Below are 14,823 nucleotides of genomic sequence, written 5' to 3' on the forward strand. Positions count from 1 at the left end.
ATCGAGGTAACATATGAGATAGCCAATGATGATTTTACTGCTGCAAAGTTTGAAACTTAGTTAATAATTATAAACATATTTCAAGGTATAAGTCTGGAACTTAGCCATTTAAGACAATACTGTAGGCTGGGCGTGGTGACTCACGCCTGTGATCCTAGCACTCTGGGAGGCCTAGGCGGGCAGATTGCTCAAGGTCAGGAGTTCGAAACCAGCCTGAGCAAGAGCGAGACCCCGTCTCTACTATAAATAGAAAGAAATTAGTTGGCCAACTAAAACATATATAGAAAAAATTAGCCGGGCATGGTGGTGCATGCCTGTAGTCCCAGCTACTCAGGAGGCTGAGGCAGGAGGATTGCTTAAGCCCAGGAGTTTCAGGTTGCTGTGAGCGAGGCTGACGCTATGGCACTCTAGCCTGGGCAACGAAGTAAGATTCTGTCTCAAAAAAAAAAAAAAAAAGACAATACTGTTACTATAATTACCAACTTCCCTAAGGAAAAGCCTAGAGCTACACTATCTAATATAGTAGCTACTGTATATAGCTACACTGTATAATATAGTAGCTACTGTCCATATATAGCTATTTAAATTTCAATTAACTAAAATAAAAATTAAATACTCAATTCCTTAGTTGCATTAGCCACATTTCAAGTGCCCAGCAGTTACATGTGGCTATCACCCCATACTGGACAGTACAGATATAGAACACAGTCATTATCAAAGAAGTTCTACTGGACAGCATTGATCTAGATATACCCAGATAATGCAATTATGCTGAGTAAATTCAACAATTCAGTAAATTTAGTTTAGGTAACAGAAAGGTTTTTTAAAAACACACCTATTAGCCGGGCGCGGTGGCTCACGCCTGTAATCCTAGCACTATGGGAGGCTGAGGCAGGCGGATTGCTCGAGGTCAGGAGTTCGAAACCAGCCTGAGCAAGAGCGAGACCCCGTCTCTACTATAAATAGAAAGAAATTAATTGGCCAACTAATATATATATAAAAAAAATTAGCCGGGCATGGTGGTGAATGCCTGTAGTCCCAGCTACTTGGGAGGCTGAGGCAGCAGGATTGCTTGAGCCCAGGAGTTTGAGGTTGCTGTGAGCTAGGCTAGCACCATGGCACTCACTCTAGCCTAGGCAACAAAGCGAGACTCTGTCTCAAAAAAAAAAAAAAAAAAAAAAAAAACACACCTATTATAGTCCCAGCTACTTAGGAGGCTGAGGTGGGAGAATCGCTTAAGCCCAGGAGTTTGAGTCCATCTAGCCTGGGCAACATAGAGGAAAGACCCCCCCCCCCCATCTCTTCGGAAAAAAAAAAAACAAAAAAAAAATCTATTAAAAGAAAAACACTTTCAAAAATATAATCCAAAGGAAATAATTAAGATACAATTATTTTAGGTAAAATTACTTAATAAATAGAAGCTACCAACGAAAGATTACCAAAAATGCTAACATGTCTAATTATATAGAAAATTTATTCTTTATCTTTTAAAAAGTTAAAGTCTTAATTTTACCTGTTTTAAGATCAGTTTTCTAAAGGAGGAGGTGGCACAGGAATGCAGCAGAGTTCAAGTGTGGAATTCATTTGTTGAGAGTTAAATATTTCCAACTCTATAAAAAATGAAAATGAAAAACTGAAATATTGTGATAATATTCTGAAAAATGCAATACAAAGAACAGTTTTGATAAGACATTTATAATAAAACATTTAAAAAATAATAATGGACTCAAAAAATGTCTATAATAATTATTATACTGTGTACCTTTATCAAACCCAAGAAAAAAAGCACTATTTTGGAGACCGAAAGTCTAAATTTTAGTTTCAAATTTGCCATTAATTATCTGTAAGACCGTAAGCAGGTTACTTAATTATCTGGAGCCTCACTTGAATAATCTCTAAAATTAAATCCCTTCCAGACAAAAATTCTATGACTCTAACTTTTGAAACATGTTACAATTATACATACACGCACAAAATCATTTTTAAAATGCTCTCATTAAAGTCTTTTTTTTTTTTTTTTGAGACAGAGTCTCGCTTTGTTGCCCAGGCTAGAGTGAGTGCCATGGTGCTAGCCTAGCTCACAGCAACCTCAAACTCCTGGGCTCAAGCAATCCTGCTGCCTCAGCCTCCCGAGTAGCTGGGACTACAGGCATGCGCCACCATGCCCGGCTAATTTTTTCTATATATATTAGTTGGCCAATTAATTTCTTTCTATTTATAGTAGAAACGGGGTCTCGCTCTTGCTCAGGGTGGTTTTAAACTCCTGACCCTGAGCAATCTGCCCACCTAGGCCTCCCAGATTGCTAAGATTACAGGCGTGAGCCACCGCGCCGGGCCTCATTAAGGTCTTGGTATACTTATTATGTGAAAATGAGTTTTATCTAACTTAAAAATTTATCATTTTTTAAAAACAACACAGAAAGTACTATTACTTGAATCTGACATAAAAATATTAAAAGTTTTTTGATCAGAGAGAATAATTTTCAAACTGCTAAAAATAAAGACTTTTACCTCTTCAGTTCAAAACTGTACCACAATTTTCACATCTAAAACACTAAATGAATTAACATTTTAATACATGTTCATTAACAAAATATACTTACTTAAATATAAAGAATGCTGCAATTAAATTCTCTTGGAATTAAATCACATCATCATTGTAAAGCTTCCAATATTTTTTAAACTGAAGCTGTTTCAGGACCCCCTACTCCAACCATGGTAGCTGACTTTTCATCTCTTATACATTGGGCTTTCACATGAGATTTTTATTTTATGAGAAGATTCTACAGTGGCAAAAAAAAAAACTTTAAAAGGACTGACAGAATACCTCTGGAAAGATATACAATAGACTGCTAACACTCTGGGAAGGGGAACTTGATATCAAGGAAATGGGGGTGGGAATGAGCCTTTCTCTTTATAGCTGGTGAATTTTAAACTACCAAGACCAGATTTTGAAGCAGTATAGGTAGGCAGACTAGAGAGCTATACAGAGAACCTCTGTAGAGACAGGTCTCCCACAATCTTTCAGGGCTAGGGAGACAAATACAAGGTTCTCAATTAAAAAAACCAAAAAACAAAAAAATAGGGCAAATAACAGAAAAACTGAGTTTTATTAAACTTTAACATAACCCTAAAATGGCTCAATCTCCAACTGGTTGGAGATAATTAGCCCCTTACCCATTTGTACAACAGAGAAAAATGGGAACCCTGTTGGAAATACTGTCTGGAGCTTCTATAGTTCCTTCATAAACAAAGTCTGGCACTGAATAAAAATTCACTATGCAAGGGGGCAAGAAAATATGACCAACAATTAAGAGAAAACTAAATTACAGACTTAGATCCACAGATAACTTAATGGAGTTAACACACAAAGACAATTATTTAAAGTAATTCTGACTAATAGTAAGGAGAAGGAAAAATGAACAAAACTGAATATGAAACATTCACCAACAAATTAGGATTTACAAAAAAAATTAAATGAGCATTCTAGAATTGAAAAATACAATATGTGAAATTAAGAACTCAATATATTGGTTTTATAGCAAACTAGACACAGCAGAATATAGGATTAGTGACTTAGAAGAGAAGTCAATAAAAAATACCTAAACTGAAGCATAAAGAGAAAAGAATAGAAGGGGCAAGGGAAGACAGGGAAAGAAAGTAGAAGAGAAGTTTAAGAGTTTAAGACAAATGTAGGACCTGCTCATAATGTCTAACATACATATAACAAAAGTTCCAGACAAGAGGAGACAGATATAAATGCGATATTCAATAAAAGAATAACTTGGAGTTTTCCAAAACTGATGAAAGAAACCAATTCAGAGATTGAAGATGCTCTGCCAACTCCAAACAAGATATATGAAAAGGAAATTATACCTAGCACACCTAGGATATCACAATCAAACTATACAAGCAAGGGAGGAAAAGGGAGAGGGAAGAAAAATCACAAAAGCAGTTATGACCTTCAAAGAAACAATAAGACTGACAAATTTCTCAATAGAAACAATAAAAGCCAGAATACAAAAGAATGATACTGTTAAAGGCCAATCTAGAATGCTATACCCAGAAAAAAATATCCTTCAAAAACTAAGGTGAGTTCCTATGGAGCGGCCACAGCGCCTGCCCTGATGATCCTGACCCTCTGTCCCCAGACTCAACCCAGCACAGCTCCCCAGCCTCGTACAGATGTCGGAAGTGAGAGCCTGTGCTTTAGTAAGAAACAACCTCACTGGAGACATTGGAGCAAAAGTTGGACAACTTTTCCAGAATAGAAAAGAAACTCATGCATCAGAAAAGGTGACTGATAAAGGTAGCAAAGGAATATGGCTGCACAAATACCAGAATCTGATCAGATAAAACAGTTTAAGGAATTTCTTGGGACCTACAATAAACTTACAGAAACCCACTTTTTGGACTGTGTTTAAAGACTTCACAACAAGAGAAGTAAAACCTGAAGAGACCACCTGTTCAGAACACTGCTTACAGAAATATTTAAAAATGACACAGAGAATATCCATGAGATTTCAGGAATATCATATCCAGCAGAATGAGGCTCTGGCAGCCAAAACAGGACTCGTTGGCCAGCACGATAGAGAAGTCCTGATGGATGGACTTTTGATGAAAGATTACCAAGAGCTGCTGTACTGGAAATGAGTCACCTGACAGAACCCCCTGAAAACACCAGCCACCGTGTTAAACCATCTGTCATGACTGTTTGGCAAATGTAAGCTACTGGAGGAACAAAAGTGCTACTTACCAGGAATAATCAAAACAGAGGTTTTATTATTCAATGAAAATAATAAGATGCAACATTTATTGAGGCCTTAAGATTCAGCAGCTTGGTCACTTGATTAGAAAAATAAACCATTGTTTCTTCAATTTTGACTGTTAATTTAAAGCAAAATATGTGTCCAATCATGTATGAGATAGAAAAAAAATTTTATTACTAAAAGTAAAAGAAATGGAAATATCACTGAGCAGTTGTTTATACTATATAGTACCATAGTATTCTGACCGAACTGTGGATACGCTGAAATGTTTTTCAATCAGGATCGTCCTCCAAGTATTCCTGTTCATTCATGTCTGCCTCAAATTGTTGGTAAATACATAAAATAGTTACTTGCTAATCATTTCAATCCACAATCCTTTTTTTGCCTCCCTTGTGTCAGGGTGAGCATTACATATTCCTATCCTACTGACATTTGCATATATCTTCAGGAAACATCCCATCTGTGACTAGCTTGGGAATTTTTAAGAGTTAACTGTTATGCTCTGCTGGAGTCTGTTGTTTGTGTTTTGTTCAAAACCTAAGAAGTCCAATGAATGATTCTGAGTCTGATTGAAAATATACAGTTTATTCTCAGCCATAACATGGGCTAATAAAAAGTGAACTCAAGTTTAAAAAAAAAAAGTGAAGGCCTGATAACAGAACTGAGAGGAGAGGATTAAACTCTGGGGTGCTTGCATAGGCAACTGGATTTTTGCATGATTCCTTTCTGATTTTGCTTTTAATGTATACACCCTAAAGAGCCAATATAAATGTTCCTCATGCCTACAAAAAAAAAAAAATTAAGGTGAAACCCAGGCAAGATGGATCACGCCTGTAATCTCAACATTTTGAGAGGCTGAGGCAGGCGGATCCCTTGAGCCCAGGAGTTCAACACCAGCCTGAGCAACACAGTATGACCCAGTCTCTACAAACAAATTTAAAAATTAGCCAGGTGTGGTGGTGTGTGCCTGTAATCCCAACTACTCAGGAGGCTGAAGCAGGAGGCTTGCTTGAGGTTGCAGTGAGCTATGATGACACCACTGTACTCTAGCGCAGGCAAGAGAGCAAGACCCTGACTCAAAGGAAAAAAAAAATTAAAGTGAAATAAAAATGTTTGCAACAAACAAACAACAATAAAAAAATGAGGAAAATTTTCAGCGGCACGCCTGTACTAAAAAAAAATTAAAGGGAGTTATTCAGGTATAAAATAATTGTCCTAGATTATAAAAATGGAAACATAGGAAGGAATAAACATTATCAGATAGGGTAAATAATGTAAGAAAATAAGTTGTCATAGTTTAAAACAATAACTGAAATGTTGTGTAAGGTTTAAAGGCTCTAAGATTTTTAGCAATTGTGAGATAGTGGTCAAAGTAATAATTTCTATTATATTATAATAAGAACATTATAATTTTTAGGATAACCATTAAAATTTTATATGTACACAAGTTAGAGAAAAAAATGTAATATTTAATCTAAAAGCAGGCAAGAAAGAAGAAAAAAGAAAAAAACAGATGGGATGAAGAGCAAACAATAATAAGATTATACATATAAACCCAACTATATTAGTAATTATATTATAGTATATAGAAAAAATACTTCAAGTAAAAGACTAAGTTTCTCATACTGGACTAAATGAAGAAGAATAGTCCTTAAAAGGGATATGCTTTACATATATACATAGAATGATTAAAAGTAGAGGATGGAAAAAATATATCATGTGACACTAACCAAAAGAAAACTGATGTACTCTGCTAATTTCAGAGAAAGATTTAGAATTTATGGCAAAAATCATTATTACAGATAAAAGGAATATTACATAATGATAAAGGTATCAATCTAATGGGAAGATATTGCAATCATAAACTTATATGTCAAAATACACCAAGCAAAAATTTGCAGAATTAAAAGGAGAAACAGACAAAGCCATAATGATAGTTAGAGATTCACACTTTTCTCAGTAGCTAATAGAAAAAGCAACCAAAATCAGTAAGATCTGAAGAGGGCCATTAACAAATGACCTAAATGACCAACACAGACATTGTATCCAGCAATGACAAAATTCTCATTCTTTGCAAGGGTACAAGGAATACTTATCAAAACTTTGCATACTGGGCCACATGGAAAGTTTCAGCACACTTCAAAAATGATGATGGGATACAGAGTATGTTCTCCAACCACAACAAAAGCTAGAAATCATTAAAAACAACAATAAATAAAAACCTAGAAAAACACTATTACCTAGAAATTTAAAATTATATATCTAAATAACCTATAGGTCAAAGAATAAATCAAAACAGAAATTAGAAAATATGTTGAACTGAATACAAATGAAGATACAACATATCAAAACTTGTGGGATGCAGCTACAGCCTTAATTGCACATGCAGGCAGTCCTCACTTTAAACATGAAAAGCAAAGACATAGTTCCTATATTCATGAGTTTTAATTAACCTGGTAGCTTGCAAAGCTAAGACTGCCTTATTAGGAAACAGAAAAGGGTACAAAAAAAATCAATGATTCAAGCTCTATCTGAAGAAGCTAGACAGAACAGTAAATGAATGAAGTAAAAAACAAGCACACAATAGAGAAAAATCAACAAAGCCTAAAGTGGGCTGTTTGAAAAGATTAATAAAATTGACAAATTCCTAGTAATACTTAATAAGGAAAAAGAAACAAATTATGACAATTTTTAGACATCAGAAAGATATATAATAAACTTTATGCCAATAAATGTGATAGCATAAAATGGACAATTTCTTGAAAAATACAAATTACCAATGCTGAAAGAAATAGAATATCCAAATAGCCCCAAAGCTATTAAAGAAATGGAATGTTATTAAAAATCTTTCCACAAAGAAAATCTCAAGTGCAGATGGTTACCAGTGAATTCTTCCAAACAATTAAGAAACAACACTAAGCTTGTAGAAAGTCTTCCAGAAAGTAGAAAATAATAAAAAAACTTCCTATTTTTAAGAACCAGTGCAACCTCAGGGTGCCAGAAATTAACAGAACCATTAGCAGGAAGGAAAATCATAAGACTAATCTCACTCATGAACACAGACACAAAAATATCAATGTTTAGCAAATAAAATCTAGCACTATATATAAAAAAACACTATGTATAAAAAAGAATTTATTCCAGTTATATTAACAGTAGGTCAAGGAGAAAAATCATATGATCATGAGGACTGAACTCTAATTTTTTGCTAAAAACTCCTTCCTAAGGAGGCCAGCTGGGTTAGGCTGGCAAATGGTAAATTCCCACAAAGCGGCTTTTGTTAACCAGACGAAGCAGTGGTTTACTTCCTGACCTGATTCTGGTATGGCATTAACATCACCTAAAAGATAAGAAGCCCATGTCTTAACTCAAGCATCCTGGCAGATGCCTATCATAAATCTAAAATGTCTTAACTGAGCATCCTAGCAGGCGCCTATTCTTAAATTTAAAGCATCTTAAAACATCCTAGCAGGCGCCTATTGTAAATTTAAAATGTCCTCCTGTCTGGACCTCCCAGAGTGCCCACAACCTTATCTTAAAATAAGCATATCCTTTCTGGTCTTCTAGATAAAAGTCTAACCCTCTCAGCCAATTGCCAGCCAAAGAATCTTTAAACCCACCTTTAACCTGTAAGCCCCCCCGCTTCGAGATGTCCCACCTTTTTGGGCCAAACCAATGTATACCTCTCATGTATTGATTTGTGACCTTGCCTGTAACCTTTGTCTCTCTGAAAATGTATAAAACTGAACTGTAACCCAGCTAGAGCGAGCCCACTTGCTCAAGGCTTCTTGAGAGTGGCTCCGGGTCATGGTCCTCAAATTTGGCTCAGAATAAACTTCTTTCAAATATTTCAGGGCTTGGATTTTTTCCGTCCACAATCATCTGAATCAGTAGAGAAAAAGCATGTGAGAAATTCAGTCTCTATGCATGATAAAAACCTATTGGAAAATTCATTAAGAATATCCATAAAAAGCCTAAAGCAAGCATCAGGGCCAATGGTAAAATATTGAAAATTTACCCTCTGATGTCGAAAACAAGACAGAGAGGGATGACCATGATAACAACTGCTATTCAACACTGCCTAACCTAAAGGATCTAGCTAGTACAGTAAGGCAAGAAAAAAACAAAAATAAGGACTAGAAAGGAAGAAATGTCATTATTCACAGATGATTTGATTATGTACGAAAAAATCCAAAAGATTCTACAAATTGTTAGCATCAATAAGTGAATTTATCTGGGTTTCTGATATAAGGTTAATATACAAAAATCAGTTGTTTCTACAAACCTGCCACAAATTTTTAAAAATACAACTTACAACAGCATTTTTTAAAAAATTAGAAATAAATTTAGCAAAGTGTAAGACCTGTACACTGAAAATAAGGAAACATTTTTGATCACTTCTACGCCTTTTGGCTAAGATCAAGTGCAGAAAACACTTCTGAAATAAATTAAAGGTCTACCATGTTCACAAGTTGGTAAGACTCAAGTAAAGACATCAATTCTCCCTCAATTAATTTCTAGTTTCAAAGCAATCTTAATCAAAAATCCCACTCCTCTCTCCCCTATGAAAAAGAAATTAACAGGCTGATTCTAAAATCCCTATGGAAATGCAGAGAACCAAGAATAGCCAATGTAATCTTGAAAAACAACAAAAATTGGAGAACTTATACTCTTAAGATATCAAGACTGTTTATGAAACTATAGCAATTAAAACTGTACAACTGCCACTAAACTGGCCATGTTAAAAAAAAACTGTGCTAATAATAACGTATCATGATTCCCTAACCTTACACAATTCACAAAAGTAAATTCCAAATGGAATGCAGATCTAAATATGCAGAGTAAGAAAAAAAAAAACATATCAAAATATCTTTGCATCCTTAAAGCAGGCAAACATTTCTTAAACAAACACAAAAAGCACTAATCATAACTAAAAAATAGATAAACTGAACTATATTAAATCTGTCCTCAAAAGACAGATTAATGAAAAGGCAAACCAAAGACTATAAGATATCAGCAATACAGATGCCTAATACAAAGGGAAAAGAAATCTGTAATTGTGTGAGGTAGGGACAGGAAAACCATGAGGTCCTGGCACAGAGGCCAGCCTAAAACTGAGGTTGGACCAGGATCACAGAGAACAAACACTCCATGCTCAATCATAATCCTAGGGCTGGGGAAGGAAGAAAAGTATGAAGAGAAAAGAACCTTCCACTTCTAGATAAGACAGAGTAACAAGAACTGAATTTACCTTCTTGCCTGAACTAAAAAAAATGGAAAAAAAAATAATGAAATAGGTTTTCAAGACACTGGACACAGACAATGAAGAACAATGAAGTTGCTTCAACTTCCTTAAGAGTTTCCAGGCTGCAATGTAAAAAAGGAAATGCAGGTGAAAACTAGCAGATTCCCTGAGTTAAGGAGGCAGAGATCAGAGTCCAGGTAGACTAAAATGTTAGAGGACACAGTAATGGAAAAGAGAGAGCAGCACAAAGAAAGAACCCCAGAGATTCACAGAGGATCTCCCTGTAGTAGTCGGATGAAAACTTACCAGCACACTGTGTGTGCGAGGAAACCACCAAAAGCCAAAAAAAAGAAGCACCAAAAGGATTACAGGTAGCAGTGTCCAGAATTCAGAGCCAGAAATAGTGCCTCTTCCCACCAATCAGATTGAGGATTAGGTAAAATATGTAAAAGAGTCCTTCCTATGTAACAGAGAATAATTAGACTTATACTGAGCACAGATCTTACACTGCCTAATAAATCTTAAAATCAAAACCTGAAAGGATCAAACTTCTTTCAAATAATTTAACTGCATCCCAGAGCAGAACTCAAAAGTATTTATAGGAATACAAAAATATGCAGACCCCATAAGGTAAAATTCATAGTATTAGACATCTAATAAAAAATTACCATTAATGGAAAGAATCAGGAAAACAAGACCCAAAATAAAGAGAAAATTTTCGCAATTTTGTTTCAACTAAAAAAAAGAAAAAAAAATAAAGAGAAAATTTAATAAATCAAAACTGACACAAAATTGACACAGATGTTAGAATTAACAGATAAGGACATTAAGACAGTAATTATAACTATAATGTTTAAAACATTAAATAGAATCATTAAAGATGTTTAAAAAAGACCTATATCAAACTTTTAGATATGAAAATCATAATGTGAGAAATGAAAATTACACTGGATGGAAAAAATATTAGACACTACAGAGAAAAGATTATTAACTTGAAGATACAGCAACAGAAATTAGACAAAATGAAACACAGAAAATTCAAACAACTGGTGCTTTGACAATGTTTTGCCCACCTTTGACAAGAAGGGCCCCAAAGCCAACACTTAAAGTCCTTTGTAATCCTGGCATATCTGATAAAGTCATTAGCCTGAGGGGTGGTAGGGAGATTTCCAACAAGATGTGTCTTCAAACACCAAAAAATCTAAATCAATTAGCTCCACCTACTTGGTTAGTATAAGGTGGACTACTTTTTGGCCCACTAGTTTTAATCCTGGAATTTTCTCTACCTCTCAGGGAAAAGGAAGGGCTGTAGGTCCCACTAACATACATGTAACTCTTTTCCTTTTATCTACAATCAATACTAAAACTGTATAATCAGACATTCACACAAATGACTAGCTAATCTTGAAAAATATTTTACAGCTATCAATTACTGATTATATTTTATAATGTCTAGCACAGCACTTTTAATTCCTTTCATTTTAGACTACAAATAAGGAAGCATTGCAAAGTTTAAGGTAGCAGTGCCCAACCTTTTTGACACCAGGTACAGGTTTCATGGAAGATAATTTTTCCACAAGGGCAAGGGAGTTTATAGAGTGATGCAAGTGATGGAGAGCAGCTGTAAATACAGATGAAGCTTTGCTTGCTTGCCTTCTGCTCACCTCCTGCTGTGAGACCCGGTTCCTAAGTTTCATGGAAGACAATTTTTCCTCAAACTGGGGGAGGGGGTTATATAGCGGAACTCAGGCAATGGTGCATGGCCTAGTTCCTAACACGCTGTAGGCTGTGGACCAGCACAGCCTGTGGAACAGGGGAGGGAACCACAGGTTTAAGTTATCTGAAAAATTTTTACAATGATAGGGAAATAACAGTATAAGACATCATCTCCTTTCAATCAACTAAAAAAGCACAAGATTAATTAAGCTAGAGAGAAGAGACTATCAAAACTTTAGCAAGGTAAATTAGAATCTCTTAGGGTTATTGTGATGATTAAATGAGACGGTCTGGTACACTGCCTTCCCCATGACCATCAGTTCTCTTCCAATTAATTGTCAATAGATATGTTCAATTTCAAAAATAACCATGTAGGGCGACTTCCGGGGCCCTGCTCTTGGGGCCCCAGAACCTCGTCCACTAAAGAAAAAAAAAAAAAAAAATAACCATGTATATATGTCGAAAATCTGGCCTTTCACTTATTCACAAAATTTCCTAACAAAAGTACCAGAACTTAAAGTCCAGATTTTTTTTTTTTTTTTTTTTTTGAGACAGAGTCTCACTTTGTTGCCCAGGCTAGAGTGAGTGCCATGGCGTCAGCCTAGCTCACAGGAACCTCAAACTCCTGGGCTCAAGCGATCCTCCTGCCTCAGCCTCCCGAGTAGCTGGGACTACAGGCATGTGCCACCAGGCCCGGCTAATTTTTTCTATATATATTAGTTGGCCAATTAATTTCTTTCTATTTATAGCAGAGACGGGGTCTCGCTCTTGCTCAGGCTGGTTTCGAACTCCTGACCTTGAGCAATCTGCCCGCCTCAGCCTCCCAGAGTGCTAGGATTACAGGTGTAAACCACCGCGCCCGGCCAAAGTCCAGATGTTTTTTATCTCAAATCAACTTAGAATAAGACCAACAGGAAAGTAAACACTATTAAATACTATTTATGTTTAATTTAAAATCATTACATGGGCCAGGCATGGTGGCTCACGCCTGTAATCCTAGCACTCTGGGAGGCTGAGGCGGACGAATTGCTCAAAGTCAGGAGTTCAAAACCAGCCTCAGCAAGAGCAAAACCCCATCTCTACTATAAATAGAAATTAATTGGCTAACTAATATATATATAGAAAAAATCAGCTAAGCATTGTGGCACATGCCTGTAGTCCCAGCTACTCAGGAGGCTGAGGCAGCAGGATTGCTAGAGCCCAGGAGTTTGAGGTAGGCTGACACCATGGCACTCACTCTAGCCTGGGCAACAAAGCGAGACTCTGTCTCAAAAAATAAAAAATAAAAAAACATTACATGAAATGATTTAACAAATTTGTATCGGTTGCCTTGTCAAAAACCAAGTCATTGAGCCAAATTAAGTAACAGGAAGGTAAGGGAGGGAATAAGAAAGAGTTAAAGAAGTAAAAAAGGCTTCTTGAACATGGGCAATGGGGAGAGTAACATCTCCCAAATTGCATGAAATGTATTTATGGAAATGTGTTATTTTTCTAGATCCACAGCTTTTATTTAATTTCAGTGGGGTTATAAGCCCACAGAAGATTAAGAAATATTGCTCCAGGAAAACCAGATGAAAGGTTGCTAAAGAATCCAAGAAACAGGACAGGTGTGGTGGCTCATGCCTATAATCCTAGCACTGTGGGAAGCCGAGGTGTGTGGATCCTTTCAGCTCAGGAGTTCAAGAACAGCCTGAGCAAGAGCGAGACCCTGTCTCTACCAAAAATAAAAAACATTAGCCGGGCATGGTGGTGCATGCCTGTAGTCCCAGTGAGGCAGGAGGATCGCTTGAGCCCAAGAGTTTGAGGTTGCTGTGAGCTAGGCTGATGCCACAGCACTCTATCCCAGGCAAGAGAGTGAGACTTTGTCTCAAAAAAAAAAAAAAAGAATCCAAGAAACAAAAAGAAAAAAATCAGAATAGGTAATCTGATCACAGGAAGACTTATTATAATTCTTATGAAATAGGAAAAGTACTATAATAAGTTTTTTTAAATTCAAATATGGAATGTATATATATGATCACAATCATATATGGACCATACATAATATGAATGTTTATGAGAGTCTGTATTTCACTGTCTTAATTTTCTAGATCTAGAAGCCACAAGTATTTCATAAAAAATAAATACCCTAAATTATAAAGTACAGATAAAGTTAAACTAACAGATAAAATCCCTTTATCACATGTTTTAAGAGTTCAATCCATAAGGGCAACATGACTGACTATAATTTAGATCATGGACATAAAAGCAGTCAGCAAATGAAGTCATTGACAATATTTTCACTGAAGTGACAAAACCATATTACAAATTTAAATCACTTTGTTTTATTTTTGCTCTGAATTAAGCATCTTTTCTACCTCTCATTAATGTAGATGTTTTCATTGTTTTACCAAACTTGGATAGAGTCACAAGTTATTAACTGGAACACAAACTATAAAAGAGTTAAAGTAAATCTTTTGGAATGAAGTCTTTAACATCATGCTGATTATACCTAATTTTCATGCTTCACAGAAAACTTTTCAGAGATTTTTCTTGCATAATGTTTTGTTGGTACTCATTCATTCTTTTCACAGACCTTTGTTATTAAACACCATTCTTCAAACAATGTTAGTCAATATCATGTACTTATAAATTAAAATTCTATTACTAAAGAGTTAATGTTCTTTCCTTCCTAGGTTGTGGTAACTTGTTACAGTGAAAGCCCCAGTGAATCATGTCTTCTGGTATCCATTCATGCCTAGTAGTCCCTTCCCACACTGGCTATATGCTTGGCCCTGTGTCTTACTTTTAGCAATGGGACACTAGCAAATGCAGAGCAAAGGTTTAAAAAGTACATGTTTACTGCAGCTTGCCTTTTTTTCTTGCTACTTTCAAGACCTAGCATCCATGTGAAGAAATCAGAGCTAGCCTGGATGAAGAGATGTAGGCCGGCCAAGAGCCAGCACTAACCAACAAATGTGTGAGTGAAGCCATCTTAGACTACAGTCTCAAACGACATGAGTAAGACCAGAAAAAGAATTGCCCAGATGCCCAAACTGCTTACCCACAGAACAGTGAGCAAATAAAATGGTTGTCAAAAAACCTACTAAATTT

The 14,823-nt window shown here is 35.8% G+C and overlaps 1 protein-coding gene and 1 pseudogene across 4 annotated transcripts in view; one reads left to right on the forward strand and one right to left on the reverse strand.

The window, feature by feature from the left end:
• Positions 1 to 14,823, reverse strand: part of HYCC2 (hyccin PI4KA lipid kinase complex subunit 2) — an 82,858-nt gene that overhangs the window by 51,406 nt on the left and 16,629 nt on the right. For 2 of the 4 annotated variants that reach the window (XM_012739044.2, XM_012739042.2), the window contains exon 3: positions 1,514 to 1,610. The gene's annotated coding sequence lies outside the window, so the exon portion shown is untranslated. Of the gene's footprint in view, positions 1 to 1,513; positions 1,611 to 2,603; positions 2,784 to 14,823 lie in introns of all 4 variants that reach the window. The other 2 variants (XM_076005790.1, XM_076005791.1) reach the window with 2 other exon arrangements.
• Positions 4,323 to 4,653, forward strand: LOC142872324 (mitochondrial import inner membrane translocase subunit Tim9 pseudogene; annotated as a pseudogene).

This window comes from Microcebus murinus, chromosome 8, assembly GCF_040939455.1.
Source record: "Microcebus murinus isolate Inina chromosome 8, M.murinus_Inina_mat1.0, whole genome shotgun sequence".
NCBI lineage: Eukaryota > Metazoa > Chordata > Mammalia > Primates > Cheirogaleidae > Microcebus > Microcebus murinus.